This window comes from Canis lupus, chromosome 9 (genome assembly GCF_011100685.1).
Source record: "Canis lupus familiaris isolate Mischka breed German Shepherd chromosome 9, alternate assembly UU_Cfam_GSD_1.0, whole genome shotgun sequence".
In the NCBI taxonomy this organism is placed as follows: domain Eukaryota; kingdom Metazoa; phylum Chordata; class Mammalia; order Carnivora; family Canidae; genus Canis; species Canis lupus.
This window is the reverse complement of record NC_049230.1, coordinates 34571083-34585532: the sequence shown is the minus strand read 5'-3', so window position 1 is coordinate 34585532 and position 14450 is coordinate 34571083. Positions and strand designations below refer to the sequence as shown.

The following is a 14450-nucleotide window of genomic DNA, read 5'->3' as shown; positions in this document are numbered from 1 at the left end:
GAAATATATACAGGAGACAGTGGCAAAAGAAAACAACACTTGCATTTTAGCTATTCTTGCTCTCTCTGATAAGGTAGTCTGAGAATACATGCCTAGAGCTGGAGGTTTATAGGGACTTTTTTTTTTTTTAATTTTACAGGGTCAAATGAAAAATATTTAGCTACCAGGAAAGCCAGGAACCCAACTAATCAAAATAGACACTAGATGAACCAGGCTGTACCCTCACAGTGTAACTACAACTTGGCTATTCCCTCTCTCTAAGCCTGAGGGCAGGCCTGGGTTGGAGGGTCACTCAGTACTATGGGAACAAAAATAGAAGAGCCTAGAGAGATCCATACCCATGTGTGATCCAAGCACATCGTGCATGATCCTGACTGCATGGGAAAATGACCTTGTCTTGGAATCTAACCATCCAGGTTAGCCACTTTTGTCAATGGAGGATGGGGGAAACAAGAAGAGTGATAAGGAAGAAACTATAGAAGTGTCCCTTTCCCTAGACCCTTTCCATACTATCTCATTTAATCCTCATAGTAACTCTGAAAGGTAGAAATTTTTCTTGCTATATTACCCGTGAGAAAATGAAATACTAGAGAGGTTGAATGACTTGTCTTAGGAATTACAAGGGTGGGTTGGAGGAGGTTGAGAAGGAGAGATGATTTTTGAGTATGGCACATTGTGAAATCACTTACATTGTCATCTCAGTTGTTTTCTGTTCAAGTGAAAAACAAAGTCAAAGGAAACTGCTGTACTCTTAGAGGCACCGAAGGAAACAGGGCCCAAAATCACCCTTTTTGTGGCTTGATCATAGCACAGGTGGGAAGAAGTCATCTCTTTCTACTCTAGCAGAGAAGTAGCTGCATGCCAGCTGTGGTTGGTGATATGAGTCAGTGAATAGCCACTCAGAAATGCATGTGAAACCTCCCTTTTCCACAGAAATCCCTGAGAGATACAGAAGGGACCTGAGGTTCTAAAGATCTCCTTGCAGAGGCTGCTACTGTCCATGTGATCTGATTGTATTGTTAAACTAGAGTGGCCTGGAGAAATGTCTGCTATGCAAACATCACATCTCTGACAGAAAACTCTATGTTTGTTCCACCCCCACATTCTCCATTCAAGTTCCCAGAAGCTTGCACTTATCCTCAAAAGATGTTTCCAGACAAGGCTTACTCAACTTCGGTTTTTCAGTAGGGTAAGATTATTTTGTTTTGTTTTGTTTTCATTTCTTTAAACTTGGCTGACCATTCTCATTCTACCCTAGGCTGGTGTATAAAAGCCAGTCATGGACCACATACCTTTTCCCATTCACTTTTCACCTGCTTGTTCTTTCTCTCCTAATCTTTGATTCTTGGCCCTCTATGCCAATTTGACATTTGCATCTCTCTTTCTTTGTGCCAACTCCACTTCATTCTCTGCTGGGTTATACTTTCTCCTTCAGGCCACTTGTACTTTGACCGCTTGCCCAGTTTTCAGTTATATTAATTCCTCTGGCTTGGTATCCTATATTGACTTAGCTGAAAATCTTAATATTAAGGTCCTGTACTGCAGAATTCCACCAGCCAATGGGTGGCATGTATTGTCCAAGCTCTGTGCCTGCAGAAAGAAAACTATCTGATAAAAACAATGGCAGAATAGGGGAAAGAGTTGTTTTTAACCTGCACTTGCTGCCACTGCAAGCCAAATTTCTACCTGCCCGCCTCTGCACCATTTTTCTTCTGGCTCCAAGAGATTTAGGAAGGATAAAAAATATATATATAACCCTTGGTTATGACAACTTTGGAAACTGTTTGGCAGTATCTACTAAAACTGAACATATGCATATACTTTTACTAAACAATTCTACTTCTAGGTACATTCCCAACAGAAATGCATACATATGTTCACCAAAAGACATGTACAAGAATGTTCATAACAGGACTATTCATGGGAGCTAAAAACTGGAAACAATCCAAATGTCCAATAGCAGTAGAACAGACAAAGAGTAGTATATTCATACAATGTGCTAATATAACAATGAAAAAGAACAGACTACTGCTATGCATGACAGACAACATGGATAAATCTTACATACACTATGTTGACCCCCCCAAAAAAAAACCACACACAGAACACATAATATATATCTAATTTATATAAAATTCTAAAACAGACAAAACTAATCACTGTTGTTAGAAGAGTGATTATCGTATGGGGAGTGGTAACCAGGTGGGGACACCGGATTGGACGCTGATAATGTTTGTTTCTTAATCTGGGTACTGATTAACTAATGTGTTCACTTTGTGAAAATTCATCCAGCTGTACACTTGTGATTCACAGATTTTCCTATATATGGCCTACGTGAATAAAGTGAATGACAGAAAGAAAATTTTCCTTGCTTTCTCCTGAAAATGTAGTTCTAAAGAACACTCAAGTTTAGTGGCTGAGTAAATGGGTCTCCTTGTGTTCCTACTTGTCATTTTGAAAAACCTAGCAATTCCTATTAACCTATAAAACTTATATATTACTCTGCTATAATGAAGACATCTCTCACAGCCTCCTACCTCCAAGTGGACATCATGGTATTTGGCAGGACATGATCAGAGGTATGGCACACAGCCAACGTTATACAGATCTCCACGTATTGGTTTCCAGGCAGAATGGAAGAAACATAATCTTGGGCCTATCTCTAAGAAGGAGTTGGGGGTATTCTGGGACAAGTTAACCAGTTGGCTGGATAAGACAGCTTACAGGCTGCAGAGCATAGGGTCACAGCAAATTTGGATGCTGTCAAGGGTTAAACCTGTAATAGATGACCATAGAGATTATCTTAATGAATTATATGGCCAGTGACACTAGGCAGAGAATCAGAGGGTAGATATAGGACAACAGGATGAAAATGGAGACCATCAGGACAGAGCAAACAACTTGGTTAAAAAAAAAAGAGAGAGCAAGCATGGGAATAAGCAGCCAAAGGCTTTAAAAAAATTATTTATTTAAGTTGGGGAGGGGTAGAGGGAGAGAGTCTTAAGCAGACTCTGCACTGTACACAGAGTCTGACATTGGGGCTTGACCCTCTCATGACCCTGAGATCAGGATCTGAGCTCAAGAGAAAAGTCAGACACTTAACTGACTATACCACCCAGGCACCCCTACAACCATGGACTTTTAATAGGGCCTTTACAGCCTGTATGGATTGGGATAGAAGTATGAAAGAGCTGAGCTGTTCTAGACAAAAACCCTATACACTTTCTACTACTATCTAGCTTCCCTTTCTGGGCTCTTTGTTTTGGTGACATTCTTCACTCATGTCCTACCTCCTAGTTTCTAGGATTTTGGTTCCTTGAACATTTCTCAGCCCTGCTGGCTTCTATAATTTGGGCATCTCCCATCATCTGGGGTGAGAAATCCCACACTTCAATAGGAGCCAATAAGCTCCTGCCCCCAACCTCTGAATCTCCCAGCCCCTCATAGGTCAACAATATCCTCTCCTTCAGTCACCATCACCCTACGAGGATCCTGGATAGAAAGAGGGTGAGGATCCTGGATAGAAAGAAAAAGAGCAGCTGGAACCAAGCAAGGCTATTTCCTCAGAACTCAAGATCTTATCTTTGCTGCTAGAGTCATCACACACCTCCTCTGAAACTCCATCCTGGTACAGTCTGTTCCCTTTTGGACCATGTTGCTGTACTTGGCAAACCTATATAAATTGGCATGGAAATTTGTAATGAGGTCCACTAGTGTTTGTCTTCCATGATGGGAATTCTTTCCTTCAACTTCTTCATTAGCTCCCTCTTTTCCCATTTGTACTGGTTCCAAACCTTGGCACCACTCTAGGACAGTAAGGGTAATAGGCAATCTATTCTGGTCTCTATAGGATGCTACCCTACCAGGCCACCTTTGTCTCATTTTATCCAATCTGGATAGAATAATCAAAATTCTCTTTGCTTCTATAGTATTTCTTGCTGTTTATGTGGCTATTTGACATTCTTTTTCTTAAAAGATTTTTACAGGATGAGCACTGGGTGTTATACTATATGTTGGCAAATCGAACTCCAATAAAAATATACAAAAAATAAAAATAAATAAATAAATAAAATATTTTATTTATCTATTCATGAGATAGAGGGAGACGAGAGAGAGGCAAAGACATAGGCAGAGGGAGAAGCAGGCTCCCTTTGGGGAGCCTAATGCAGGACTCAATCCCAGTATCCTGGGATCATGCCCTGAGCCAAAGGCAGATGCTCAACCACTGAGCCACCCAGGTGCCCTGAAACCTAACATCTGAACCAGCAGCAGCAATACAGAGTAATAGAAGTCTATATTTTGGAAACTGATAAAATGGGATTGAATTCCTGGATCTATCTATCATTTTCTAGCTAGAAGACTTTGGACAATTTAATCGACCTTTTTAAGCCTCACTTTTCTCATCTGCAAAATAGTGCTCTAGTCTTGAACAGTTGTTGGGAACAGTAAGTAATACTGTATGAGGATAAACTCTACCTCGTACAAACTACTAAATAAATACTGGTTGTTATTGTTGTAAGATTTGTCTTAAGAACAGGCATTAACTACCTTCCAGTTTCTGAATAGTGTTAAGGAGTCTAGCTGATCTGAAAAAGAAAATGCATTTGCTGAGAAGCACACAAATGAATCCCTCTCTATGACTGTCTACCAAGAGAAGCACAAACAGTAACTTCTGCAAAGAAACACATTCTGAAGAATGTGCAGAAGAATGCAATTCAAGAATACAAACTAAGCACCAAAATTATTCATTAAAAAACACAAATATTAAGAAATTGATAGGGACGCCTGGTGGCTCAGTGGTTAAGCATCTACCTTCAGCTCAGGGCGTGATCCCAGAGTCTTGGGATCAAGTCCCACATCAGGCTCCCCACAGAGAGCATGCTTCTCCCTCTGTCTATGTCTCTGCCTCTCTCTGTGTGTCTCTCATGAATAAATAAATAAAATCTTTTTAAAAAGAGAGAGAAATTGATAAAATCAAGAAAAAGTCACAGTCCTAAAATATTATTGATCTCAATAAATGGCTTTTTGACTGTGGAAGGATCTAAAAGACGCTGGCTCCAACATAGTATATGTTTGGTCTACCTATAGAGAATCCTAGAGAGAAATAGTATGTATGTTGAATGTTGCAGCAGATCAAGGGTATGAGAGAACTAGGCCTCAACAAGAAATGTAATGGTTTGGGCAGCAATAAGACAAAAGCCAATTAATCAACAAAAATCAAGAATGAGTAAATAAATTTCTGAGGGCAGAACAAGATAAGATGACCAAAGTACATACAGTCTGCAGGGGGAAGATCTATTGATCAATGAAAAACAGTTGGCCTCAGAAAGGGTCACAGGAAATGTGGCAGAGGCAGAGTCAGAAGAACAGACAGTCCCCAGACCCCAGCGAAGAATTCTCAGTATAGAAGCAACATGCTCTTTTAGCCTCAACAAAGCCATTACAGTTCTCTCACCCTAGTGAGAATATATTTTTTTGTGTGAGAATACATTTTTAGTGAACCTGGTCTGTAGCCTTGCTGGTAATTATAACTAGATGGTTAGGAGTGGGAATGAGACTTGACAAAGTTCCCTGGGCTGTCTTGGCTAGCTTCTTGAATACAGGTATATCTGAGTGTCATTGATGGAAAGAGGACTTGATGGATCATGGATCTGATCAGTAAATCTCCATGGGCAGTCCTCAGGTCCATAGCCTTTCCAGTTAATAAAATGGTCAGATTATCTTTCTAAGAAAAATATTTAGTGTGTCTAGCAGTGTCTAGCAGTCTTCCTGGTTATACACCACAGTGGGGGAAATAGAAGCAGCATTCTGTCCTTGGAACATCTTTTCCTTTTAGATGTGCAATGCCAACTACATCTTTATAGAGTTCCAGAAAGTCAGTCTTAAAGCCCCCGAAGGAATCTTTTGTCGATGAGCTAAGTTAATTTCCACAGAAAATTTGGGAGGCCACATTGCATACTAGAAAGAGTATGAGTTTTAGTGTCTGAAAAATCTAGTGTGAATTCCAGCTTTACCCCTTATCAGCTGGGTGACTTTGCACAAATTATGTAATCACTCTGAGTCTCAGTTTCCCCAATATGAAATGGAGATAATATCTATTGGAGAGTTGATTAATATCTATTAATCTATTAATAGATATTAATCTATCTATTAATTGATTAATATTAACATCTCACTATACCTGACACATTGAAGCTAATGGCACTCAGTAAATGATAATTTTTTTTCCTTTCTGTTGATTTTTTTAAAAAGATTTTATTTATTTATTCATGATAGACATAGGAAGAGAGAGAGAGAGGCAGAAACACAGGCAGAAGGAGAAGCAGGCTCCATGCCTGGAGCCTGACATGGGACTCGATCTCGGGGCTCCAGGATCATGACCTGGGCCAAAGGCAGGCGCCAAACCGCTGAGCCACCCAGGGATCCCCTTTTCTGTTGATTTTTAATGGACAAAGCCATATCATTTCTTACAGTAAGGTTCCCTCCATCTAGCAATACTTGTGCTTTTTATAAACATACTTGACTCCTATCTTGATCCTAGATGTTCTTGTAGGAACATAAAAGGATTTGTAACTTGAGTGTGTAACTACAGAATAATTGTTCCCCCAAAATGCCCATCTCCTAATCCCTATAACCTGTGAATATATTACCTGGCTTGGCAAAAAGGATTTGGCAAATGTATTAAGGTTAAGCACCTTGAAATGGGGAGATTATTTTGGATTATATAGGTGGGCCCAACTTAATCACATGAGTCCTTAAAAGCAGCAAACCTTTCCCAGCTGAAGTCAGTGAAAGAGAGATGTGACTATGAAGAAGGGTCAGAAATATTTTTTTTTTTTTTGTCAACACACAAAAATCAATTGTATTCTGGAGACCAGCAAGGAACAACTGGGAACCAAAATTAGAAAAACAATACCACTTACAATAGTTCCAAGAAAATAAATACTTAGCTATAAATCCAACAAATCTTGTACAGGATCTGTATACTGAGGAAGGATCAGAAAGATTTGATGTGAAAAGGGCTCAATACACATTGCTGGTTTTGAAAATGGAAAAGCATGGGGTGTCTGGCTGGCTCAGCTGGAGGAGTGTGGGGCTCTTGATGTCAAGGTTGGTAGTTGGAGCCCCATGTTGAGTGTAGAAATTACTTAAAAATACAATCTTAAAAATAATAATAAAATGGAAAAGCGTACCATGAACCAAGAAATGCAGAGATCTATGTAAGCTAGAAAGGGCTAGGAAACAAATTCTTCCCTAAAGCCTCCAGAAAAGAACAAAACCCTTCTAATACCTTGATGTTAGCCCAGTGAGGCCATGTCTAACTTCTAGCCTATAGAACTGTAAGATCATAAATTTGTGTTGTTTAAGCCCTAATGGCATGGTAATTTGTTATGGTAACAATAGAAAACCAATATATACAGACATTGGAAAGGGCTCAGGACCATGGGAATAATGGACAGTATGGCTGCTCAATTAACCAACTGCTGATGCTTTTGGTGCAAAAAACAAAAACAAAAACAAAAAAAAAAAACAACTGCTGAACCATAATAACTAAGTAATAATAATTATTGATAATATGATGAAAATTACCTTCACAACTCCTCATAATATTATTCTAAAGTATTTCTTTCTAATCTTCAATTTTATTTATTTTTTTAAAGACATTTATTTGAGAGAGAGTGCACGTGGTGGAGAGAGGGGCAGAGGGAGAAGGAGAGAAAATCTCAAGCAGACTCCCTGCTGAGTGTGGAGCCCAATGTGGAGCTCAATCTCACAACCCTGAGATGATGACCTGAGCGGAAATCACAATTTGGATGCTTAACCAAACCATCCAGCTGTTCCAAGCCATTTGTCTAATCTTCAATTTTAAAAAGTAGATGTGACTAAGCGAATCTGGTTATCATTGCTCAAGAGTAATAAGAGGATTTTCTTAAAATGTGAGGAAAAAAATACGACATTCATGGCTGGAGTTCTAGATAGAGCATAAGATTTGTTTCCACTCTGAATTCAATCATGTCAGGACATCTCCATCACTGGCCATCACTCTGTTCACAGAAAGCGATAATGTGCTTCATGGGAAAAATAGCTAGATTCCTTAGAGCTCATGTGCTTTCCTCAAACTCCCAAAGCTTAGACTCTAAAGAGCAGCAATTCACTCAAGTTACCTAGTAATAAATGTTTTATTGTAAAGATGCATATTCATAAAATCACAGGGAAGGATGAGCAATCAGGGTCAGAAAGAACAGGAATAGGAGGATGGCAATGGATTCAAGGAAGTTCCAAGACCTCAGCCAAAGGGTTTTGTGAATCTTTACTCTCAGATGACTCAGCTACTCCTTGTATGTCTGCTACACTCTCCACTCACTACTGTCTGGCTTTCTTACCATCTACTCTGTGTGCCTTCTCTGCATCATAGGTTCTGTTTACTCATAACTTGGCTTACTCATAACCTGACTTAGTCAAACCTGACTCATTCAAGTCCCCTCCTGACTTCCCCAACTTCTTCTAACCCCATAGCCTTTCTGCTTTATTCATGCATTTATTAATTTGAAAAATACCTATTGAGCAATTACAGTGTGCTCCCATGCAGTTTATTGTCTAGTCAGAGAGAAAGACATTAATCAGATTATCACAAAAGTGCTCCAGGCACATTCTAATTGCCTCGGTTTATTTGTTCAAACCAGGCCTCAGTTGCTAAACTCTCCCTGAGCTGGCCATCTTCAGAAGCAGCAGCAATAGGCTGTCAGGTCTACATGTCCACAACATCCAGACAGTGCTGACTGGACTAAGGGTTGGCACTTGACCAAGGACAATTAATACATGGCTGATCAGCAACCTGCAGTTTAACTCAAATTGATAAGCTTCCCTTGGAAGGAAGAAATTACAATGCCGCAGACATTATATAGAATTGACAAGTTTACTATTGAGAGATAAACCTTACACGCCAGAGGAGTAATCTAAATGCAGAAGTACTTCACCCACAGGGAACTTTCTTATTCATTAGATAGAAAGTTAGAGGGCACTTGTTTGATTCAGGGACTCTGGGTGCAGGGCATAGAGCAGGCGTGGTTTTGAACATAGCAGAGGGCTATGTTAATCACTCAAATGATAACCAGAGTGAGCTTCAGGAAATTCTACCAAATCCCTTGCAGGAAAGCAGCATAGCCTTAGATAGGGGTAAATCAGTGATAGTTTCCAAGAAATTTGCTTCCTGGGCTGACAAGAACAAAGTGGCAGGAGCAAGAGGCCTTTGGGTTCTCTGGTCCCTAGTCTGGGCCTAAGTGCGACAGGTTTCAGCATAGCACTAGCTCCTTATGCCAATCTCAGAACCATTGTGTATACCTTAGGCAGTTCTCAATGAAGCTTTCTATGCAAAGGCATCATGGCAGAACTATAACACATGACCTTGACGTCCTCTGCTGGAACTCACTGATAGGAATATCACTGTGTAGAAAGTGATATTAAGCAGCAGCTCCCCATATTGTTGATTATGGGTTAGCAACAAAGTTGGCATGACTTGGTAATCTACAGGTGCTGTGTTGCATTACTGATGTGGTTGAAAAAGAGGTCAGGACCCAGAGATGTTGAATAGTGACAGCATTTTCTAGAAGGTGGATTGACTAAAGCGCTGATGGTTCCTGAGAGTTTATGTATTTTGGTTTTTGGAACAGGATGTTACCACATTTGTTCTGTTGTCGAAGATAGGCTTGATTTTGAAATAAAAACACACAGAAAGCTGAGTTTTCTCTGGGACCATCTGGTAGTGTGTCCCAGACCTGACTTGGACAGTATTTGGTGGTGGTCCAGAGTTACTTGGGGTTATGGTGGTTCATGCAGACCCTCGTCATGGCCCTGGAACAAAGAAGCAGAAATCTAAGAACCACAGATCTGCCAGAAGCAGAAGAACACTGACCAACAATGGGATGTGTTAGCATTCATTGTGAAAGCCCAGGAATTGGGAAGTGACAAGTATGAAGACTATTTAAGTATCTGGAAGACCTCTGGCAGCTAGCGATCACAGCATCCCCTGTCCTCACTTTGTACTACATATTAGAGGTCATCTGGTTCAGCTTTCTTGTATTACTGGTAAAAATACTAAGGCCCAGAAAAGCCAAGTAACCCTGTCTACTTCAATTAATGGCTGAAGCAGGAATAAAACTCAGGGGATGAACTCCCTTTAATCAATGTCTGGCAGGAAATGATCATGGTCAGAGCTGAAAAATAAGCAGTGACATGTCTTTAGTGTGACTATCACATGTATAAGCATGCTGAGAATCTATGTGTTCAGGAGTTTCTTAGCAGGTAGTGATGGTGTTGATAAAATGGTTCTAGATCCTTGTACCAACTGTTGAGTGACATCATTTAATCATCAAGTTGGGCAAGGCAGTAATCTCAGTGGCCCTCAATCCCCAGCCTGTGTCACCAAGACTTGTCAATACCACCTTGTATCCACTTCTCTCCTTTTCCCCTCATAGTCACTCTGGCCTGAGCTACCACCTCTTCTCACCTGGACTTCTGAAGAAGCTTTTTAATGGTTTGCCCACATTTCTTCTGTCTCCAGTGTACTTTCTTTGCAGGAGCCAGTGGTCTTCCCCATCCCTCTTTATTTAAAAAAATTAGCTAGTAGATTTTGTTTTTTAGAGTAGTTTTAGGTTCACATAAAAATTGAGCACATAAGTCCAGAGAGTTCCCTTATAACTCCCTCTCTACTCCACTCCCAGTTTCCCCTATCATTAGTAACTTGCATTGATGTGGTATATTGGTTACAACTGATGGAACCAGTGCTAATACATTACTATTAACAAAAGCCCATAATTCATATTGGGCTTCACTCTTTGTGTTTCACAGTTCTATGGGTTTTGACAAATGTATCCACCATTACAATATCATAGAGAACAGTTTTAGTAACCTAAAAAAGCCCCTGGGCTCCACCAGTTCATCCCTTGCCAGTGATCTTTTCAAAATGCAGATCTCACCCTGTCGTTCACCCTGTCACCTCACTCAGTCTCATCCTGTTCCACTCTCTTTGTAGTTTTCTGTCTTCAACCTTATAGGTTTTTGTTTCATTTCCTCAAACTGCATTCCATTCTGCCCCAGAGTTTTGCTTACATTGTTTCTTCTTCCTGAAATGCCCCCTTTCTACCTCCCAGCCCTACCCACAAATCTTATCATGGTTTATAATTATTTATGAGCATGATTATTGGATTCAAATCCGTTTTGATTGTGAGCTTCTCACTGCCAAAGCTGTGCCATTGTATCCATGGTACCTGGTACAAAGTAGGTATGTAATGAATATTTGTTGAATAATGTTAATTAATTAGTTAATTAATTAATGATGAGAGAGTTTCATCTGATTATGTAAGCTTAAAAAGAGTAGCAAAGGTTTGCAATGACTGTAGGGGATGAAAGGAAAAGCTGATGGGAAACAAGTAAAAATTTTATCCAATAGGCTGAGAACACAGTTGAAAATTTGTAAAAGCCTCAATCCATTAGATTGTATCAGCAAAGGGGGCTAGATGGATAGTTATAGTGATAGACAGTTTAAGTTTTCCAAGGTAGAACTGTTTTTGTGGTGACAAAATACAAGGTATGGCCATTGGAGGACACTACAGTGGATTGGAAGTGAAGATGCTGAGTTTGGAAGGTCAAGGAACTAACTGGGCCTTTAAATGGATGCTTTACAGAGTCAACAAAATCCCCTTCTCCACAGGATGAAGTTATAAGACAGGCATTTAATAAATACAAAGGTGTAACCAGGTTGGTAGATGACAAGAAAGAAGGTGACTAGTTGAATAGCATAAGCTTCAGTGGGACAGATGTTTTTCATACTAGAATAGACGAGAAATTATTTAGAAGGGTCTTGGGGAGGGATTCCTGAGTGGCGCAGCAGTTTGGCACCTGCCTTTGGCCCAGGGCACGATCCTGGAGACCCGGGATCGAATCCCACGTCGGGCTCCCGGTGCAAGGAGCCTGCTTCTCCCTCTGCCTATGTCTCTGCCTCTCTCTCTCTCTCTCTGTGTGACTATCATAAATAAATAAAAATTAAAAAATAAATAAATAAAAAATAATTTAAAAAAGGGTCTTGGGGAGCTAGAATACTGCTGCTATTGCCTCTCTGTATGTGGGGTATGCGGGAATAAATAGCTTCTACTTGAAAGGACTGCAGGGGAAGTGGTAACCTCAGGGGAAAGCCAGGTTTCAGTTCAGGCTAGAAGGTGGAGAGAGATTAGCTAGGTCTCTGGTTGCATGTAACAGAAATTATCTCTATCTGTGGTCAGTAGGGAGTGAATGATTGGGGCAGATGAACAAGATGATAGCCCAAAATCCACCATTATGGGTCAGTAGAGGTGCTATGAAAGTCTTTGTGAGCTGGGAAGATACTCCAAAAGGTGTCTGTTATGGATAGTTCTATGAATAAGTACAGGAAGTAGGGGAATTTGTTCACCAACAGACAGGGGTTCCATAGGACACAAATAGAAATGTCTGATGGGATAAAGAGAAGCAGAAGCACAGAGAAATATGAGGATTAGAATGGCTTGTGGGTTCCAAATGGTGGTGTTAGGAAGGTGGTATCTAAAACGATAACTAGGGATCTCTGGGTAGCGCAGCGGTTTGGCGCCTGCCTTTGGCCCAGGGCGCGATCCTGGAGACCCGGGATCGAATCCTATTTCGGGTTCCTGGTGCATGGAGCCTGCTTCTCCCTCTGCCTATGTCTCTGCCTCTCTCTCTCTCTCTCTCTCTCTGTGACTATCATAAATAAATAAAAAATTTTAAAAAAATAAAATAAAACGATAACTACAGGGGCACCTAGGTGGTGTAGTTGATTAAGCATCTGAAACTTTGTTTCAGCTCAGGTCATGATTTCAGGGTCATGAGATCGAGCCCTGCATTGGGATCAGTGCTCAGTGCATAGTCTGCTTAAGACTCTCTCTTCTTTTTCCCCTCCCCACTCTCTAAAATAAGTGAAATATTTTAAAACACTTTTTAAAAAATTAAATAAAAAATAAAATGAGAGCTACAGGAGGTCCTATAAGCACATGGTGACAGTTGTCCCATTTGTCCACTGCCTGAACTCCTGTTCCATTCCAGATACCTGTCTGCTCCTTGATTCATCATTACCCATTGAATTTGAATTTCTGATCTCCCCCATTTCATCCCTTTCCTTTGCCCCTGGATATCTCTTAGATCCTTCACCAAACCCTCTGCTACCTCCCTAAGAAGTTATATCCTGGATTATTTATTAAACTAATGGCCAGTGTGTGGGTCTAATGCTGACCTAGCCTCCCCCTGAACCCTGTCAAGCCCCCTCTTCCAACTTACCACATTATATTGTAATTATTTTTATATGTCCTCTCCTCTTCTAGTGAATGTCTTCAAGACAGAGGCCATTTTTTGTTTTTGTTTATATTCCTCCCCTATAATGCTAAACATGTTGCCTGTGACATAAATAGGGGTTAATTTGTTAGATGAATGACTGAATGAGTAACTGAGTGAGTGAATGGACTTTGATCTTTATTGCCTTGTTCTCAGACCCTATAAATGTTGGGCTCCAGGAGGTGGCCTCCCTGACAAGACTTTTCCATTCATGCCCACCCTTTTCTATAATTATCAATTTCCTAGCCTTTATTCCATGCTTGCCAGACATAAGCCATCGCTGGCTTAGACAAACCCAGCTCATGAGATACACTGGACCAATTCTTTCTGGTCTTCTTCTCAACATCCCTCAGAATATGGGCCTGACACATACTGAGTGTTTTCTCCATTTCCTACCTCTACAACATAGCTTAAGTCTCCATCCCCGAATACTTGAATCAGGGCCAGATCACCTGGTCCATATTCCCCAGACTCATTCTTTTCCCACTCTTTACATCTCTACCATTCCAGCAGAGGAAAAGCTCAGGGTAAGTGTATAGAATGACTGAGAATTTACATAGCATAGTAATCAGTGAATTCAGTAAAGTGATTACTTCTGGAATTAGAGGTAGGTGAGATGAGACCAGGGACAGTCTATGGGGGCTTCAACGGTATAAGTTGTAACTTATTTCTGAGGATGTATACATAAGCATTCATTATTCTTTATACCTTTTTGTAATTCTGAAATGTCTCCATTAAAAATCTCAGAATTAGAGGTCCTCAACTTTTATCTTAGTGGGAGGCCTGCAGATGGATCTGGGGATAGAGACAGCACTGGTGATGGACTCTTGAAGCTAGGCGGAACTCAAGCAAAATGTTCAGCAGAAAGAGGGCAGCAACAGACAAAATAATTACGAGAAGTGAAGATGTTTAAGGGACCTATGAGACAATGTCAGGCAGAGTAACATTCACATTATAGAGGTCCCAGAAGAAAAAGAGAAAGAGAATGGGGCAGAAAAGTTATTTGGAGAAATAACAGTTGAAAACTTCCCTAGCCTGGGGAAAAAAACGGATATCCAAGTCCAGAAACACAGAGA

At 40.4% G+C, this 14450-nt stretch overlaps 1 long non-coding RNA gene across 3 annotated transcripts in view; it reads left to right on the top strand.

The window, feature by feature from the left end:
- Positions 1 to 14450, top strand: part of LOC119873308 — a 50966-nt gene that overhangs the window by 18643 nt on the left and 17873 nt on the right. The gene's annotated exons all lie outside the window — the stretch shown is intronic.